Source organism: Adiantum capillus-veneris, chromosome 11 (assembly GCF_014529385.1).
Source record: "Adiantum capillus-veneris isolate H3 chromosome 11, ASM1452938v2, whole genome shotgun sequence".
Lineage (NCBI taxonomy): Eukaryota > Viridiplantae > Streptophyta > Polypodiopsida > Polypodiales > Pteridaceae > Adiantum > Adiantum capillus-veneris.
This window is the reverse complement of record NC_140941.1, coordinates 96,140,894-96,162,681: the sequence shown is the minus strand read 5'-3', so window position 1 is coordinate 96,162,681 and position 21,788 is coordinate 96,140,894.

The window sequence follows — 21,788 nt, the reverse complement described above, 5'->3', positions numbered from 1 at the left end:
GGCATCACCTGTGGTGGCGGCCCCTCCCTCTCTCTCTCTCTCTCTCTCTCTCTCTCTCTCTCTCTCTCTCTCTCTCTCTCTCTCTCTCGCGGACATTAAGAAAACTTCAACAAGATCTAGGACCATGCGAGAAGCCCAAGATGTAAGGACGGGACAAGAGCAAGCCTAAACGGACAAGTATGGCACTTAAAGGCATGTCGATAGCCCTAGAGTGAGAGAGAGAACGGGGAAGAATCTACAAAGATTCTCTTTCTCTACGTTTTCCAAAATTGTGGGGCACTTGCTGGAATGGCAGGTGCCCCACAATTTTTTTTTAATGGCATACTTTTTTTAAAAAAAAATCCTACAATTCTTCTAAAGGTTAGCACTTTCCTAGCGCTTCTTTAGAAAGAAGGATTTTGCAGCCTTCTAAATTTAGGATTGTTTGCCAACATGCGTGTAAGTGTGTGGAACGATCTCAAACTTTTAATGGGAAAAAGGACAAAGATGGAGATAGCTAAAGATCTTTTTGACAAGTCTTAAAATGTAGATTAGGACAGTAGGAGCAGTCCAGCAATATCTCATCTCATAGTTTTACTGGCATAGGACTAATCCAAAAAAACCTCATGGGTTTATCTGATATGACTTGAACTCAAGACTTGGAAATTAACAGGGAGGTGGGATAACAAATCTACCACACATGTGTGATAGAAAGATTATACCATATTCCTCTTTCTATTCAATAAAGCCACACTCAATGAGAGAGAGAGAGAGAGAGAGAGAGAGAGATAGAAGAGAGTTTTTGACATAGCAAGAACAATCCTGAGAGCCCTAAAAGTTTCAATATCAATCTATTCAAGGGATCTTGAGCTGATGTCCTAATACTCAACTATGAAATGGATAACCAATCTATGATGAGAGAGAGAGAGAGAGAGAGAGAGAGAGAGAGAGAGAGAGAGAGAGAGAGAGAGAGTTACATGGACAAAGGAGAGAAAGAAGGAGGAGGAGAATTTGTAGCATTGTAAGAGAAATTCTAGGAGACCTCCAAGATCAATTTAATTCTTGGGGGGGGGGGTCGGGGGGGATAACCATGCCCTAATTGGGAAGAGCATGTTGGATCTTGGCATGGAAAAGGAGATACCTAGCATGGAAACCACAAAGCATGATTATATTTTGGTCGATAGAGGAGAAAATGGAGAGTAGGAGAAGAGTAGCTATATGTTATGAGTTGTTAGTGTTGGAATTAGGGTTGCAAGACACACACAGCTTGGCACAAGTGACTGAATTCCCATGAGGGACAGACTCAATAGAGGTGAACAAATCACGATGTGAGGTAATGTGCTTTGTAGCACCACTGTCAAAATACCACACATGTGAATCTGCAGCAACTGACATGCATGCATCATGGACAGCTAGATTATAGGTACACTCTGCACTAAAAGCCCATTCTGCATCAACATCAAAGTCTCCTTTCACAGAAGACTCAACAATAGCTACATTTGTAGTGGAACCAGCATTTGCAGTGGAACCACCCTCTTTCTTCTTTGCCTCTTTGGCCTTCAACTTAGGACACTGCTTGATCAAGTGATCATTAGCTCTACAATAATGGCAACGCGTCTTCTTTTTGCCCTTATCACCAGAATTTCCAGACGATTTGCGGCTAGCAGAAGCATTAGGAGCATATGATTTTCCATCACAAAAGAACCATAAGAAGTGACTGCATTGTTGTTACCACCCTCTCTTTGAGCAGCAATAAAAGCCTGTTCAACTGCACGTTGTCTAGTCCTGTTTTTTTTGGAAAGTGACTCTTGCAACAACAATGTGCACAATGCATCAAACTTGACAGCTTCAGGATTTCCTTGGGTCATGAGTCTCCAAGTACTAGCAAAAGTCTGGTAAGAATGTGGCAAGGTATCAAGAACAGTCTGCACAAGGGAACTGTTTGAAATGACTTCACCTGCAGAAATAAGTTGCTCATTGATATCCTTGACACCAGCAAGAAAAGTGTCCATAACATCTTCCTCATGCATAATCTTTGACTCCAGCTCTTTACGCAGCAATGCAATTTTTGCCTCATTGCGGCTTGCATAAAGACCATCCATAATATCCCAAGTTTGTTTTGCAGATTTCGTTGAACGAATGTGAGGAGTAATGGTGCGCTTTACAGACAACGCAATCAATGCATAAGCATGCGCATCCTTTACATCCCAACGAGCTTGTTCTGTCATAGGCAAAACAACTCTAACAGTAGCAATCCTTAGAACCAGGACGTACATCAATGCCCGGCACAATATTCCAAATGCCCTTTGACACAAGAACATGTTGCATCATGTAAGCCCACATAGGGTAATTGTCCCCATCCAATTTGTACTCAGCAACAAACATCTTGAACACATTTGTTCTATTGTCAGCCATGGTAAATGCTACACCTGATGTGAGAACTATCCCAAAAGAGGAGAAACAAAGCGGGAACAACACGTTCTATATAGCACAAATCATAGAGGACTGTAAGGCACCTATTATGCAGAAAACGAAACTGATAGAAATTTTGCACAAAATGACGAAATAGCATATGCAGTACTGCCTGTAGTGGAAACGGAGACCGAAATGAGCCCATAGAAATCTGAGCAAACTAAGCTCTATGATTTAACCCAAAATTTTTGTCGACCTCAGAACACTCACCAAAGCTCATTGAAACCGGAAAAAGTGAGCAGGCGTGTGCTAGAGCTGCTGGCAACTGAGCCCAGGAGGACACAACCTGTTCTGATACCAATTGTTGGAATTAGGGTTACAAGACACACACAGCTTGGAGAAGACGAAGGAAGCTCAAGGCACACAACAAAGAGTATATTACATAGTGTGCAATGGAAATATTGATAGCCCTAGAGTGATGGGTGTATATACAATCCACGGGGGGAAAAACCTCCTAAAGAGGGAAAAAATGCCCCGGCGGTCCTAGTGTGTTCACACGCATCAGTACCACATGTATATGGTAACAATTAGATCTTTCCCTTAAAAAAATAGATAGAGTGTGTCACGACAAGGGTAGGACCAATGACGGTACAGTCCTAGCTAATCTCTCTCTCTCTCTCTCTCTCTCTCTCTCCCCCCCCCCCCCCCCCCCTTATTCCCTTTCTCCTTAGTGCCTTAGTGTTTTAGTGTTAGTTCTTTGTAACTTGGTAACTTTGTAACCTGGTAATTTCCGTACTCAGACATGGTATCAGATTCACCAATTGTAACTTTTTGGTCTCATAGGTCATTTTGGCCTTTTGAAGACGTTAATATAACATTTCATTTCATTTCATCTCTCTCTCTCTCTCTCTCTCTCTCTCTCTCTCTCTCTCTCTCTCTCTCTCTCTCTCTCTCTCTCTCTCTCTCTCTCTCTCTCTAGGGAAGGCCTTTCAGTAGAGCAAGGCTTCAAAATTTCTTCATTCTATAAGCATTAAATTTTGATTTTGCCAAAAATTGAGAGTGCACGTGTGCGCGGATGTGTGTGTGCGGGAAAAGGAAGAAGCACATAGAGTGTGGGTGGAGCAACCTCTAGTACTAAGAGTGAGGAGCTCCTTATTTTTATGTATAAAAGAATAAGGAAGTGTGTACACGGTGGGCGGGCGATCGAACACCGGGACGTTCGGCTTTGAGCAAAGGCGCGGCACCTTTATCCCAACAAACTCCCACTTAAAGGCGATGCACCGATAAGTGAGACCTACTAGCTAAACTACTAGTATGTACAAGAAACTAGGTGAGAGACTCTCTCAACATATGCCCACTGGCTCACTTTGTCGATCTACACGTAGTCGTATCGGCTCTAGTGGTAGGCGAGTGTGCGTACCCGCGTTAGAGCCTGCATGTAAATCTCGCAGACAACTCTGTATGATCTGCAAAGCTCCACGAAGCATCATGCTAGTGTCAGCCACATACGATTTACTATCCCTACTGCAAATTCTCCCACTGCACTGCTGCTAGATCGGGCCTCGACACTAACAAATCAAACATGAGATGCCCGAATGCTGACAAAATTTGCGCAAACCTGGCTATACTCGCCTCCCCTGTGCTTGCTGCAATCACTGCATCATCAGGACTACCCATTGTGTATGGATGTGTCAACACCAACACTGGGAAACCTACGTACCTGTCACCCATAGGCAAAACTATGTGTCCTGGCACCAACTCATCAGCCTCTAACATGAGCATATCAAAGTACTCCATATTTGTCATCTTTGCATGTGTCTCTAGGGAGCAGACCTGCTCTACCTCTGCCTGCACAAAGTCGGACAACACCTGATGGGTCTCACTAGAGCACTGTCGCTCTATCTTTGTCTCTACAGGATCTACTGGCACATCATGCACAGCTAAATTCTCTGTCTCATGAGCATGGTGAGAGCTCACTTGCGAAGGAGACATGTCTCGCCTCTTGATCAAAGCATGCCAACAACAAAACCGAGACTACATTGTCTCAAACCTCAGACACATACATAGGATATACCAAGCCGATGCAGGCTCCTCTGGCAATCACTAATGAGCGGCAATGCATCCGGAAAGACTACTCTCTAAGCAATATCTGACAACCAAAGTTTTCTAACTGTCTCACTGAGATCAAGCTTTGTCTTAGCTGATGAACATAGTGCACATGTTGTAGCGTGTATGATGCACCACTGGGCAAAGAAAAGCAAACGTCTCATGCACCCTCTATGTCAAATGCTGAACCATCGGCCAAGTGTAGACAACCAAAACTCCCACTAGAAAAGGTGTTAAACCAGTCACGATGTGGTGTGACATAGAAAACTGCATCCTCATCTAGCAACCAACGTGGAGAAGTGTCATTGCTCAAAGACATGTAATTAGGAGGAACGCTAAAGGCAAATGCGACATCACCGTCACTGGCATATGAAGCCACTGCTCTAGCATGTGTCAAAACCTCATGCTCACCATGCATAGAGCTCCGTTGCTATCTCATACGCCTGAAACAACAACGCCTAATGTGCCTTGTGCAACCACAATGCCAACATCGTACGTATCGACAAGAACGAGACCGCCGTCTCTCACTGTCACACGTGTCTGCTGTCATAAGTGAACGCCAGAATGTCAACAAAAGTGGGAGATCACTCGACCACTACACAATCATGAAAACCATGACCAATTGCATCAAAACTGATGCTCACATATGCATAAAACAACTCCACAATCTGCTATCTGCAAGCATAAATTGGGACAAACTACTCAATCGAGTGTAAAGCGCATAACCATATATGCAAGTAGAGAGCACGCTAGCTCAAAACGCATCCCACAAGATAAATTGCCTACAAAAATCTGCAGAAACCTATGAAACGTGTGATTGTCTATCTGTAGCCACACAAGCATACACAATCCTCCCTCCTGCGAGAGTGGGTACAAGATCACCAATTGATGTCCAGGCTAACAAAACCCGTCAAAGTGAGAGTAAACACTCATGTCAAAAGTGGGAATATATCGACCACTGTACAAGATGGCATAACAATGCAAACTTTTATGGCGAGAAGACGGGGGAAAACGAACAGAATTTCCTTTGCAAAATGAGTCAAAACTCAATGCAAATCGCAAGCCAAAAAAACTACAGATAATTGCTAGAGTGTTAGCAAACTTGACCACTAAACCATCAGAGCGTAAACTGCGAATACGCATAAACCATGGCGACAATCTACGAAAAGTTCGGCAGATTTTTCCCTGAAAACTGAGCAAAAACTCAAAAATCCCACCAAATACACATGAAAATACACACTCAGTGTCTCAGTAGCAAAATCCACAAATGGCATACATAGCACATGCCAAAACCCTGGCAAACAACTCACTCCTGATCGAGTGGCTCTATGGATGTATACATGTACAAAAACACATGTGGAAATGCTCAATGTCGCCTTCCATTGTCGGGCGAAAGCACGCTAGCCGAATAGCCGCCTAATCAGTGTTGAAACGGATGCCGAGCTAATGTCAAGAGCGAAGATAATGCGAAACGCCGAGAAAACCGCCAAAATCGGTGTTGAAACCGATGCCGAGAAGTAGAAGAAAATCACCAAGAAGATCATCGAAATCAGGCCGATGCCGGGTGATGCCCGGGCTTACTCGCCTCTTGTGTCTACACACACCTATGTATGTGTGTGTGCTCTCTCTCTACCTCTTTATCTGGCTTGCCGCACTTCCAATGTCGGCATTTTTCTCTTGCTTACTCTTTCTCTCACGCCCTTGTTGAGAGGAGCTCTCTCTCTCTCTCTCATTGGGTTTTGTTTCTCAAGCTCCCTTCACCCTTTGACTTGGGTGTGTGTGAGCCGGGTCAGAGAGTCGAAGGGTTGCGGTGTCGAGGGGCTTGGTGGGAATATCCCCTTGCACACACACTCAAATTTTTGTTTTAGACAAAAAATTCAAAGTCTCTGTTGAGCTGACGAGCCTGCACACTGTTGAAAACTGCTGAACTGTTAGAGTTTGACGAGTCGGTCGATTCCTGTTGCACCCGCACCCGATTCTATCCATAGCTCTTTTGAGTGTGTGTGTGTGTGTGTGTGTGTGTGTGTGTGTGTGTGTGTGTGTGTGTTCAAACACCTTGCTATTGCTCGCCAACACTGTCCTACCTTTCTCTATTGCAAGTGCTCGCTATGCCGGGTTCTCTACAAACCTTCTCCTGCTCGGTGTTCTTTGCTCTCGACCTACTGCGAGCCTATTTGGCTGCTCTTTGTTGCAACTCGATACTTGAGCCTTCAAGGCTCTCTTTGATTGCTTTTGATTGTTTTCCCGATTCTGTGGCTACCCAATTCTCAAGCTTGCAAGCCTTAGCTTGATTTCAAAAATTTCCCCCAATTCCCATGCTCTGCTCGGGTTGCACCTCGACCTTCTGATGCTCGAATTCCCCTGCTCCCAAGCTTGCTTGGCTTCACTCCTCAAGCTTCAAAAACCATCGCAAATCTGTTGCACAGAGATCTCAAAACTTCCAAGATTCCCTCCAAGCCAAGAGGGGTTGCGTGCACTGGGGTCGAGATCCACCCAATCCATGCCGGACCTGCTTCCACCGTCAAGCTCAAGCTTGAGCTCCGAGCTCCACCATAGCTGGTGAGCTCCATCACTTTGGAGTCGTTCGTTGGAGAGCGGTCATGCACGCGGTTCGTTGCCATAGCTCTGATACCACTTGTAAATGTGTGTTTTCATGGATGCATGCGTGTGCGGTGTGGTGCATGTGGGGAAAGGGAGAAGCACACAGAGTGTGGGTGGAGCAACCTCATGTGGAGTGAGGAGCTCCTTATTCTTTCTATACCTTATTCTTATGTATAGAAAGAATAAGGAAGTGTTATATGGTGAGCGAGCGACCGGACAACAGACGTCTGGCCCCAGGCAAAGGTGCAGTGCCTTTACCCCAACAAAAATTTGAAGGATGTGGTGAATGTCTCTTTCTTTCTTCACACAGATTGTCAAGCTTTCATGGAAAGCTTTGCATCTATGTCTACGGTGTGGGCATGCCTCTTGCACACACCGAGCCAAGGAAAACACCACGAAGCACCCATGCAAGATGCCATGAAAAATTTGGAGCTGCATAGCAAGCCACGGAATTTGAGGATGGCAAGGAGCCATCAAAGCTTGACTAGGTTTTCATCATGAAGATATGATTATCTTGAGAAACATTTAAGATATAAGCATAGTTGGATTAGTCATCATAGACAATCAAGCAAGGCTCAATTCTATGAATACATCCTAGCACGGAGGCATTCTTTGCATCATTCAACCATCACAGTAGGGAGTAGATCAAGCAAGGCTTGATTCTCTATAAGCACGACTTGCGGGACAATCAACAATTCAATTTTGCCAAAGCAAGACTCTGTATAATGTGTGTATTACAAAAAATTAATACAGGGCAAGGTATACACAAGGTGTATGAATAGTGACAAGCTCACTCTCGAGGTGGGTTTGAAGATTCCATTAGAATGTCGGGCTAGCAAGCACAACAGTGCATAAGTACACATTTTTATAGTTAAAGGGTTCATAGAAGATTTATGATTGGCATTTATTTTTCCGTATACATGTTTTCTACTATGTTTTGGACATGGATGTTTTCTTCCCAACATTTATCTTGCCTCTATAGAAGGCAACAACTCATTTACGGTGGAGTATGAAATTTATTCTAAATGTATGCAACAAATGATGTTTTCTATTATCAGTATGCATGGTTATGAACCATAGCTAGCCAATTCAAGTGGCATTATTTTGCCTAATTTTATAGCAGTTTATGGACTAAGGTAGTCGCAGTATATCCAAAGATGGAGAGCATATATAAATATGTTTTATTTATGTAGTCCTTTTGGAAAATTTTCAAACATTTTTATGATGACTATATGGCTATGAGCAAGTACAATGTTTGCTTCTAGTTTTTTTTTTTCAACATTTCTTTTGCAATATATCTATGAGATGGTATGTTATGTCATGCGTGTAACACTTTGGGAAAAGTGCTCTACAACAAGACACTATGAGTGTGTAGTTGGAAGTTATCTTTGATCATATCTAGGATCATGTTTGGCTACTCTAACCAGTGACAAGGTGCTATCATAAGGGCACAAATATTTAAGCAAAGGGATGTAGATTCAGTTCTTGTGCAGCCATGATTGGGCACACTACACGATCCACAAGAGAGCAGAATTAGAGTTTGCAGGGTAGCTACAATCCAATTGTAGCAGTGGTATCACAACACATATACTTTGAAATCATAGCATGACAATCCTATAGAGAGTAATACATCGAGCAAGACAGTTGCATGAACACCTCTTAGAGTGGAGTGCTATGTATGCATACGAGCGGGAAGAGGTGGTCTACAGAAGAGAGGAGAGCGAGACCAGACAAGGGAAAAATGAACATTTGACGTCAACTGCTAGATTCAAAAAGATGATTCAACGATCTAACTGCTTTCCACTTGTCAATCATACAATAAATATATTTCAATGTGCATAATTAAATACCATTACACGTGGATGTCAGATGCTCACGAGTAAAATCTATGTTATAAATTAAAGACCGTTACACCAAATACGTCTTTGTGGCTTCTCATAATCTAACGATGGATGTCAAATGCTTACCGATAAGGCTCTGTCTATTTAGGGTGCATTAACATATATTTTTTGTATAGTTGACAAGTGGAAAGCAAGGTCTGGAACCCTCTACCACAAGGAAAGGGGTTTATTAGTGTAACAGGTGGAAAGCAAGCTAGATTGTTGGATCATCTTTCAAAATCTAATGGTGAATATCAAATGCTCACGGACAAAACAACAAATCTGCATACCTAGAAACTCAAATACATACATACATAGAGAGAGAGAGAGAGAGAGAGAGAGAGAGAGAGAGAGAGAGAGAGAGAGAGAGAGAGAGAGAAGAATAACACCAGATGGGGGCAAAATCTACTCCCTCAATAAATATTTGTTGTATGATTGACATGTGGAAAGCAACATAAACCATTGCCAAAAGCTAATAAATATTTGTTGTATGACTGACATGTGGAAAGCAACCTAAACCATTGGGTTATCTCTCAGAATCTAACAGTGGATGTCAGATGCTCATAGATAAACCCTCTCTCTATATTATCTCTCAGAATGTGACTACAAATATATCTTTTTCTCTATTTATCTCTTTATATCTCTCTATTATCTCTTGGAATCTAAGAGTGGATGTCAGATGCTCACTTGTGCTTATTCTATCCTCTCTCACTCTCTCTTTTATGTGCATGTGTAGCACTTCAATCTTGGGGTTGTGCATGCCCAACTCTCTCTTGGTCTCTCCCTCTTTTTGCTTGTGTGTTTTGATGAACAACATGTATGAGCGATCTCATGGTCAGATCGCACCAGTGATCCAAGTCGATCATAAAATTTGGAAATTACATTTTTTAAAAAAAAGCTTAAGGATCTACACTAAGATAAGACTTTTGCTATGAATACAATGCTGTAATTTCTCTATATCTCATCAAGTTTTCCAATTTTTGACTCTTGTTAGTGGCCCAATACATATGTTATATCTTTGCATAAGTTATTGGACGATGTTATGAATTTTGTCAGCTAGTGCTCTCATGTTTTAGAAGACTTATGTACGACCTGATTACTAAATTGTCTATTTATCTTCTCTGGCCACATCTCCAAGAACCAAAAGATTTGCCAATTTATTGATGATTTTGATTATGTACATCTAAAAAGATCATTCTTGGTTTTGGTCAGTAAGTCGAACAAGCAAGATAATTTGTGGCTATGTTCAACAATTACTACAAATTACATGGATTCACTGGTTTACGTAGTGTACACATTTTCATCTTGTTGTAGGTTTGTCGGTTTAGGCAATACCAACTAACAATGCAGATTTGTCAGTTTAGGTAGTACTAGCGTAGATTCACAAATTTGGGTAGCACACCCTTAGTGTAGGTTCCCTAGTTTGACCAGCATAACCTAAATGCAGATTCTCCAATTTAGGCAACACACTCAATGGGTGTCAATTCATCAATTTAGGTAGCGCACCCAATTGGTGTCGATTTACCAATTTAGGCAACACTAATTACTAAAGCATATTGCAATGGTTGGCTACCACTACTATTAGTGTGATTTTGTTAACTCGATTATATGATGGAGCTGCTTTTGACTACATTGATATGGATTTGGATTTGATTTATGATGATGATGATGTCATTGTTTATGGTGTTGGATGGTATTGATGGACCTTGGTTCTTGAATGATGATTGTGACCAATGATATCATGACACATCTAGATAGGACACATATTGCGTATTCTACGAGTACGGGGCACTAGAATATGCAATATGCAAGCAACTAAAGGGGCAATAAATTTGCCAAATCCAAACTTGAAGAAGAATTTGTGTTGGTTGCATTTGCCTCTTTCTTGCAAGCCTCTGCATCCCTAAGCTTAGAACATTGCTTAATGAGATGATCATTTGCCTTACAACAATGTCATTTCATCTTCTTTTTGCCTTTATAGCTAGACTTCTCATACCTATTGTTATTTGAAGAAGTAGCAATTGTGGTGTAGGCTAGCTACTTGAAGAAGCATTTGAGATCACAAAAATGGTATCCTTCTCTTGCTATGCAAACAAATGCCTGCTAGTTAGCCCTATTTTTTGTAGTTAAGGTGTCTTGCAGCAACAGAGAGGCAAGACCATCAAACTTCACATCATCAGGTTTATTCTATATCATAAGTTTGTAGGTGGAGGCAAAATTCTAACAAGAATTTGGCAAAGCCTCAATAAAATTTTTGAATAAGAGAACTGTCAGAAAGGACCTCAACAATGGCAATTGACTACTCACTGAGATCTTTAATCTCCAGAAGAAATGCATTCATATCCTCCTCCTCTTTCACTCTAACTCTTTTTCAGGTTAGCATTTTTTACCAAATTAAGACCTACATACAAAAAAGCTAGTCTATTCCATAATTATTTGACAATTTGTGATGAGAGGCTATGTGGAGTAATGGAACTCTTAACAAAAAGCATGATCAATGCATGACCGTGTCTATCTTTAGCATCACAAGATGCCTACTCAATAGTAGGTAAAACAAATAGGACATTGGAGCTACTAGAATGGGCATCATCATCCACATAACTTGGTCTTACATCATAACCTCATACAATGTTCCAAACACCATCTTCATAGGAAGTACATGTTGCATCATGTAGACCCAAAGTGCATAGTTGTTCCCATCTAGTTTGTCCCCATGAGACAACATGCAAGAATCATTATTGTTGTTAGCCATGGTTGATGACTACACCCAATGCAAGTTACATGCGTAGAGGAAAAACTACACAAAACCAACCTATGCTAGATAGCACAAGCCAAAATGCATGTTTTGAAAAAAATTGCACTTTTGAAATTTTGCCAAAATGGACAAAATTGCTTGCACAATACTGCTAGTAGTGGAAACAAAGTTTGAAATGCGCCCCAATTAGAATTCTAATGCAACCAAGCTCTACAAGTTCTCTTAAAGGTTATATTTTCCTATGAACACTCACTAAAAGTCATCTCAACTTGAGAAAGTGAACAATGTGTTGGCAATGCTGCTTGGGATGTCGAAGCCTACTCTAAGACCAAGTATTAGAAATATGGCTACATGAATGCAAGCAAAGATGGAGAAGATGAAGGAGAAGATCAAGAAAACATAACATAGGAGTTTGTATTACATAGTGTGTTAAAGAAAAGATCAGGCTTGCTCTAGAATGATGGGCAACTATATAAGCCAAGAGAAAGACCTCCTAGTGAGGGAAATAATTTCCCTAATGATCCTAAGTGTGTTCACACATATCACTACCAAAATATAACCACAAAAATTGGTACTAGGAGTGAATGTAAAGGCAAAGACTAATGTAGACCTCCTATTTTCCACATTCCTTGCATCCATGTAGCCAACTACACATGCATCTTTGCCTCCAAGGCAAATGCACACCCCCTTTGTACCATTTAAGTATCTAATCACACTTTTCACTACCTCTCAATGCTTCTTGCTAGGATTTTCCATAGATAAGGACTTGCATTGCTAATGACTCTCAATCATGGCAAATTTAAAGAACAAATAATAGATGCATACAAAATCTTGGCCATATCATCCCTTTTCACATTAGATTTGAGACAATCCTTTTGGCTAAGTTTTACATGTGTGGAGGCAATAGAGTAGATATATTAGCCTCCCCCTCCATATCTAAACACTTTTTTACACGGTAAATGTACTCTTTTCATGATAAGTAAAGAACAACCTTCTTTGAACTCTTTCGCTTAACGAAAATGCACATGCTAAGGACACGGTTTGCTTCACCCAAATCCTTCACGTCAAAGTTCTCTCATAACTTTGTCTTCAATGCATCTACTCAAGACTGCTCTTTGTAGTAATGAGTATCATCTATGTAAAGGATTGAAATCAAATGCTACCATTTTTAACTTTCTTTGTGTAGAGGAAATTATCAATTTCTTAAGCTTGCCATCTCATAACATTACGTCATCATAGCAAGAGGGCTATCCAGAATCTATCAACATATTCTAGGATTGGAAAAATAGCGCTCGTGGCCTAGAAACTCATGTTGACCTTCTCAATGTACCATTTTTAGCACAAGGAATCAATTGTCCCAATACCATATCAACACTACTTGATGAATTGTCATTACTTTTGCATGGTCAAAGTGGCTAGGAGCATCATTTTGTATACTTTCTTCAACTTGTTGCCCATGGTCACCCTCTTGTCTTTGGACACCAACAAGTTGTGTACCATCCTGGAAAGTAACCTTCCTCATCTTGACCTCTTTGCAAGGTATCGTGTGCATTTTCTTCTCATTGAATATGACGGAGTAGTCCCCCAACCTTGAGACGCTCATGTTTGTTGACATGAGACTTACTTCATTGCAACACACTTTGGATGTCCCTGAATAAACTAAGCCATTAAAATTTAAATAGTGCATAGGTTTTCTGAATCCCGGGTGCCACACTTGGACTATCGTGACTTTTTTTAAGAATACGTGCTCAAAAGTTTCCAATAGTTGTTGATACGCAAACTATACCCTTATAGAGTAAGTACCCATCGTCAATGGAGTAGTTAGCATACTCTCTCCCCCCCCCATGAAGTTTATCACCCCCCTTTGAAGCCATAGTTTTCATAGGTGATAAGGGGCTACGTCAGAGCTCTTCGGCTCCAAACTATAGCCCAAAGGCTCGATTAGTCTCTTTGGACTAACTCTCGCTTTGCTACGTGTCACATCTACGACCAATCTCTTTGAGCTACCACTACATACCAACGAGGAAGGTGGATGCGTTTGTGAGATGGTGTGATGACATACAACATGACAAACCTCTGTAAAAGATAGATCATGCTCACTTAAGCCATGCAATCACTTCAAGAATTCACTTTTGAAGACTGTAAAGCTTACTTCATTAATTTGCAGCATGCAGCTAAGTGCATCCACCCACTATGTTATATAAACCTCTGTCGTAATGTATCTAAAGGTCAAAATCCTGTAGGAGCTCCATCCACTGAGCTTCTCATTCCTTCAATTCATTCTAATTTGGAAGTCATTTTAGACTTTCATGGTCCATTTAGACCTCAAAAGTGGCACAATATAATAGTGTCTCCACTTTTTAAGTGCATGTATTATCGCAACTCTCGCTCATAGGCCGAGTAGCTACGTTGGGCATGATATATTTTTTTACTCTCAAATGCAATCGGGTATCCCCTTTGCACAAGTGCGGCACCAACGAACTTATTACTTGCATCTGTCTCCAAGACAAATGGCTCATTTTGATCAAATGTAGTCAATATAGGTGTAGCTGCTATAGCCACCTTATTAAACTTTTCAAAGTTTTTCTATTGGGCTTCCCCCAACTTATACTTTCACTTTTTGAACTCAACTGGTCTGTCAATGGACAATGATCTTTGCGTAGTCCTTCACAAATTGCTAGTAGAACCTTGACATACTAAGAAAAATATGTAGTTCCTCGAGAGTTCTTGGCACTGGCCACTGAGAATAGCTTCCACTTTCTCGAGCTCGATCCGCGTTCTGTCTGCTAATATAATGTGACCAAGATAATGAATCTTGGGCTCAAAGAAATCACATTTGCTTTGCTTTGCAAATAGTTTATGTTTACTCAATAACGCAAACACTAGACATCAATGTTCTAAGTGTTCTTCTTGAGATTTAATATAGACTAGTATATCATTTAGGAAAACTACTTTGAGTTTTCCTAAGTACATATTCAAAATATTTTCCATAAGCATCATAAATATTGTTGGTACATTGTTTAGCCCAAATAGCATAATCAAGAACTCAAAATGTCTGAGTCGGGTCCTAAATGTTGTCTTTGCAACATCTTCTAGTCTAATTCCAACCTTATGATAACAAGATCTCAGGTCTATCTTTCAAAAATACTTTGACCCAAAGAATTGATCAAACAACTCATCCATACACAACATTAGATATTTATTCTTAACCCTTATCTGATTAAGAACCCTATAGTCTACACACATTTGTATATATCCATCCTTTTTCTTTACCAGAAGAATAGGTGATGCCCACAAAATAGAACTACGTCTAATAAAGCCTTTGTTCAAGTATTTTGTCAATTGCTTTTTCACTTTTCGTGCCTTGAATTGGCTTAATCTAAAAGTAGGTTTACTTATGAACCTAGCACAACATCAATGCCATGATCTACTTCTCGAGATGGTGGCAAGCCATCTAGTAAATCATCAAGAAATACAACTTGAAACTCCTCTAATAAATTCATTAAAGCATCTATGTACTTTTTCTTAAGGGTCTCTTTTGCCTTGGATTTTTTTGTTTTAGAATTGCATGCATACCAAACAGGATTCTCAAACAGTGGGTCTCATCCAATGCCATTCTTTCTATATGCTCGTCTATGCAAACAGTACTTAGAGTTTCAACTACAAAAACATAGTTATTACTTTCTTTTACAACAACGAAGTTTAAATTTAGAGGGTAACAAGCAAATACCTCTGCTATTTGGCCTCTGTAGACTGCTCTGTGTAGCTCCAGGGAAAAAATGGGAGGGGTAGAGGGGACATTGTGATCACCCTGTAGGGTAATGAACTTACCATTGTGCTCAAATTGTAGCATGTTATGCAAATAACTCCGAACTAGACTCGGGACCAGGCTATATAGCCACTCCTTGCTTAAGTTTAAGTATGCTCTAACCAAGTGCATGGCCTCAAAGGCAAGCAAAACCTCGTAATCCTACATGGATAATGTAACTCTCAAGACTATGGAATTCCATACCACCTTATCATAAAAATTGGCCAACTCAACAATATACTCATGATCGCTCGCGATTTCAGTCAACTTTTCTTAACTAACAAATAGTTTAAGAAGCTATGACTCGCTCCATGTCAATGAAGACAATGACTCTACTGCCACCTATGGTGTATGGTTCCATACATGCATACCATATCCTCAGGACCTATGCTAGGCTGCCACATAGTCGGTGTCACCGAAGAAGCATGATGCTCATCATAGTGGCACATAGTCACCTCCTTGAACTCTCGAAAACTAAGAGGAAGCCTCTCTATCATATGCAACTACTTAGAGGATTTACCATCTCTCTTGGGCTCATTGCCACTAGTGCTATCTTTAAGCTCTATCTCTACGGACCGCCCATAGGCACGCACATCGGCCTAGACTCCGACGATCACGGGTGAGGCTATGCTCACTCGTGCCATGGGAGATCTCCTACTATGAGGAAGAGAAGAGCCTATCAAAGCAGCTATGTTAGTGGGTCGCCGCAACGGACGTCTGCAGCATAGCTTTCAGGCACTAACATAATGTCAATACTCAGGGAAAGTGACTCGGATGGGGCACAGAGACTCTATGAGATTGTCAATCTCACAAAGTGAACCTTAACAAGCAAACACACTAGCTCAACAAGCAAGCCAATACTCAATGATCAAGGAAATCTGCCTATGTCCTTTCTCACAGCTCTAGGTCATCACACCATTTCGGCACTCGAACGGACTTGAAATGCAACGAAACTTTAGGAGGAGGTCTAGGACACCTAGGGGCGCTATCCTAGCAAGACTGGTTGCAATCCAACAAGGTACCAAAATCACGGTCCATCATAAAAAAGGTCTTGAAAACTGCAACAGATCAATCCAGAAAGGTCGCCCTATGGTCTAGGAACACTCTCCTATGGTCAGAATGACTAAAAACAATGATTTAAGCACTCAAATTTTCAATTAAGGCTCACAGACACGTAGTCGCAAACCACAACAAAATTGACAATGCTTACACTTAATTTAAAGATCAAAGAGAGAGAAACACAATGCAAGTTTCGGATTTGAAAATGGATTACCCAATCATTAGAAAAGTCGATTACAAGTTGTTGGAGTAGCTCGTAGCTTGAGCGTACGTTTTTAGAGCTCCTTTCTTCTTCTAAAAATAAGCCTTCCTTTCACATTAAGGTTATTAACATTTATACCTAGGGCATTCTAAATGGCCAGTGGCCGGCTCACACGGACCTTAACAATTATCATGACATCATTACAACTTAGGGAATTGACCTTCTACTCTAGAATTAGGATTTACATAGAGTATCACTACACTAGCTCGGACAATTCATAGAGTACAAATGTGGTGTTCGGCTAGGTGTTTGGCCAGGTGGACGCCCGTTTGATCTGTCCTCAAACATTCCCCCCTTCCTAATTCGTGTCGTCCCTTGACACGACCTTGTGCAGTCTTGTCATAGGGTTGTCTTCAGCTTTGTCTTCAAGGTTGGACTTCAACTTTGAGAAGTGCTTTGTCGTTGATGACACTCCCCCCTTCCTTGAGTGATTCTTATCTGCCATGTTGTTGATACGTGATTTGAGCTTTGATTTTTGAGACAACTTTTCTTCTTGTTGTGCATTCGTCTCTTTGTTGCCAGCCTTGGCCACCATGGAGAAGGATTTTAATATTTCGAGTTTATAGAACTGATCCTCTTTGTGGCGTGGACTTTATGTTGGGTATGCTTTCCATGTCCACTGTAATTTGAGTTGTCTGCAATAGGTCACCAATGTTGAAGCACTGTGTGAGCTATGTGTGGTTGTTGTGGATAGCTCGCTTTGTTGAATTTTTCATTGCTTGTCGTTGTAGGCCATTCTTTGACTTGCCATTGTTTGATGGAGCTTTGTTGTCGACTTTGGAGGAGATAAAAGATTCTCTTGATAAGAATTTGGAGACCTGTAATTTTTGCTCCAAGTCGTTGTTGATTGATTTGGGTAGCCATTTCTTTATTGCTGATGTGGAAGGAATATATACAAGAAGTTGATGATGATGGTTTCTAGATTACGGTCTAAAACCTGGATGACCAAAGGGAAAAACCCCGGTGGGAAAAAAGTGCCTTTGGTATACACTCTTATTGGAGTTGAGCATTTGGACTTGAAGTACCTATCATGCAAGGTGAGTGCTCGGGAGAAACAAAGGAAGAGTGTCTAATGCAAGTGCCAATTATGGGACACTCTATATGCTTATGAGAAATTTGTCAAACAAAAACATGTAGTCTAAGAGATGGAGTTGATGGGTGCTTCAAGGAATAAATGTAGCACATGTGACATCAAAGGATGTCTCAATAGCTTCCACGTTTCCAAGAAGGGTTTTCAATGTAGAAGCTTCTCCACTCATTCCTCAATGTGTTGAGTGCGTAAGTGTCTTTTGGACTTTTTTCTTCACTTACCACTATACTACAATGACTTTGACTCTTATGCTCACCTATACTAGCATGAGCGACACAACGTAATATGCTCAACTCTTCAAGCTTAAGCAGTACCTAGAATAGCTAAGACGCTTAGACCACAAAGAATATTACATGAAGATTTGGGACTAAGACCTTGCTCATTTAGTGGCTTAGCTGCCCGACTCTTACTTTTATGCCATGTATTTTTAATGGTGACTTGGACTTATCTGTTCAAGGCCAAAAACCCATTTCCATAAGTTCTGGAAATTTAGACCTTTTCCATTGTATTGTTCTTTGGATGCCACCACTTTGTCGAGTAGGTTCGCATATTTTGGCTCCTCTTGACTTACTTGTCGTATGTTCCCATTGCTTTGTGAAATAAGTCCTTTAGCTCTTGTAGGGACTAATGTAACCTTTGCTTTATCTTGCATGAGAAGCGATTGAATCTGTGTGTGGGTTCTTTGTGTTTGAGTTTCCACTAGCAATTTTGGAACCCATCTTGTTTTTGGTCCTTGTGTGACCGTCTTTGGCATTTTACCTTCTTCTATAATTTGATGGACACTAGGCTTGGGTATCCAAATTTGATGATTTCTTTTGTAGAAGCCTTGATTTTGGAGTTAATGACGAGGTATCCATTTAGAGATTGTAGCAGTCTTTGTTGCAATTGGCTTCTGTTGGCTCTTGGTTTTCATTGCTTGCCTTTGGATAGAAGCTTGTGTTGCATGATTTCTCTTGGTTGTTCCAAATTGAGCTACAACTTTTGGTAACCATATTTGAGTGTTACCTTCATAAAATCCTTGTGCTTCAAGTAGCTTGACTGGAATCATCCGTTGCTTCACATGTTTGTGTTGTGTAGCTTGGGTAGCTTGTTTGAGGTTTGACTTCGGCACCCATAATTGTCATGTTTCCCGCTTGGAAGGTCTTTTCTTCTTCCTTTTATTGTTGTTCGTTTGCTTGCATGAGCTGTTGTATTCCATTGATAGCTTGGCTCACTCTTTGTAGAACTTCTTTCTTGAGGTTAGTACATCCAAGCTGTTACGCTAGGCTTTTTGGCCCAAACATTACCGTTTCCTTGGAAGTAGCCTTGAGCAGTGATTGACTCATTTGATGCTACCCACCCTGTCACCTTTTGTTGTTGATGTTGAACTTGTGCTTCATGTATCTAAACTGGGTCTTTGACTTTCTGCATGCACCCCATATAGAGTAGTAGCATCTTGATGCTCGTCTGGCACCACCGCAGCGGCTTTTGATTGAGCATCTTCTCTGATCTCCTCCATTGATGTCGTTGTGATTGGCACATGGTAGCCTTCATACGTCCTTGCACTACGAGGGGCTACCTCTATGACGTACCACCAATTTGATGTAGACTTTGTAGGATGAAATATTACCTGCCAGAGCCACATAACTTACATGAGAGCTTTCAAGCACATAACTTGTAAAAGGGGGATGTTAACTATTTATATACTTACTTGTTCACAATGCTCGGGTAGTACGAAAGTGTCTCTTAGGTCAGTCCATTTCTTAGTAGAATCCACCTCAAGAAAACGAGACTCTCCTCTACGCACAGTAGCATTGCGACCCTCCATGATTATCTTGAACCATTGCACGTCGAACAAGTCGACAAAAAATCCTCTGTAATCGATCCTCAAAATCTCTTGCAGCGTGCCGAAGTAAGTGAGTTCCGCCACCACAGGATCTGCATCAGAGAAACGTCGTCGACTAGACTGTTCAAATTTTGCCATGATTCCACAATCTTGAGTAAAACGCTTTTTGTCGATTAGTTCCACCCTAAAATGTCGACCTTTACACCATGCTGCTGTGTATGACTTATACTACAACGAACAAAGATTATGAGTGGCCGTTCAAACGTTTATAAATAAAGTCACTTGCTAGTCGTACATTGCAAACTTACCTTGGTCGCGCAACCCCGAGAGTACTCCCACTCTTCTTCAGTCACTTCGTCACCGCATTGTTGTGCGCTTTTCAATTGGTTGTGCAACCATCTTAAGCTCATGAAGGTTGGTAGGCTCTCCAGAACCGCTGGATAGTGCATCGGTGGTCGTCTTCCCCGTCTCCACTCGATTCGTGCCCTTTGTCGCTCTTGCTTTGCATCCTCATATTGTGAAATCCACTTTTGCATCACTGGATTGTGAAGCATGCAAAATCGGTTGATTTTAGCCTCTAGATCTTCCGTCATCTTCTTCTCAACACCGAGATTGCACATGACAATCCCAGATATGCGCTCATCATCTATGGTTCTCCATAGCGTGTCCCGGGATTTATCAAATCCGTCTAGCCACTCTCCAATGTACACTAGGGACTCTGATACCAACCAACCTTCTGCCATGCTACCCTCCGGACGTGCCTTTTGACGCACATATCCCTTAAGCGTTTTCATGAAACGCTCTAAGAAGAACATCCATCTGGAATGAACTGTGCCAACTATTTCCACCTCATCAACTATGTGAACAAGAAGATGCACCTGAATGGTTAGCATGGTAGTAGGAAAATGTTTCTCAAACATGCACACAAGCTCCGCAGCATTTAGTTTGGCGAATGGTATGGAGTCTACGTTGATCTCCTTTTGTGAGATCCATTGCACCAGCTTTGCAAGTTTGTAGATTGTGTTACGGATGTTGAGAGACAAACATCCCTCAATGGCAACCGGTAAAATAAACTGTAAAGTATGTGCAGCAATGATATTAAAGTCCACATTTTATGCAATGATATTAAAGACCACTATGAACGTACCTGACACATTTTATGCCAATCGTGTGACTTCAAACCGGTAAGCTTTCCTTCTTTAGTAAAACACGTTCGGAGCGAGTGCATTACGCCAGTGGGGGTCCGCAAAGATCGAATGGCCTCTTTTACTTTGCCTTCTTGGGCTCCTGTGAAAATCCATGGTGCTTTAGGGAGTTTTATCGATCCATCAGACGCTGTTTGCGGCCAATATTGCTCCATACGATCCACATTTCTAAGGTCAACTCTGGCTCCCAAAGTATCTTTCTTGCCGGTCAAATGGTCCCATAGTAGATTACCCACATTCTTGAATATGTGCATTGGATCGAGCAAGTGATTGATCATGAGTCGCGGCCAGTATGGTAACTCGTACCATAGAGATAGTCTCTTCATCCCTGGAGGCAATCCGTCATCGCACATCTCCTTCTGCTCTAACCATGCTTGTGCAGACATCCTTGGTGGCTCTCTTCCCAAAAAGCCGTCGCGTAACACATGATTCTCTGGAAGATACGCTTGATGACCTTCGTAGATTTGCTTCTTCAGTGAGGGTGCCCTACGTGCATTCAGTCTAGGTCCACATGTGACACATGCTCTATATCCGCTTGTTTGAAGCCCTGCATGTATACACATGATAATAGATCAACTATGGGAAAAAACAATATTTATAGTGTCTGAGTGAGGAGTGTCAATAGATCACCTGAGCATTCTGTTAGCCCGGGATAGTCATGCATGGTCCACATTAGAATGCCTCTGATCAAAGCATTCCGTCGTCCTGTGTGTCGGCTCATATCCACCACCTCTATGCCAATCCACAATTGTTGTAGCTCTTCCAATAGTGGACGAAGATACACATCCATATTCCCCACTTTATAT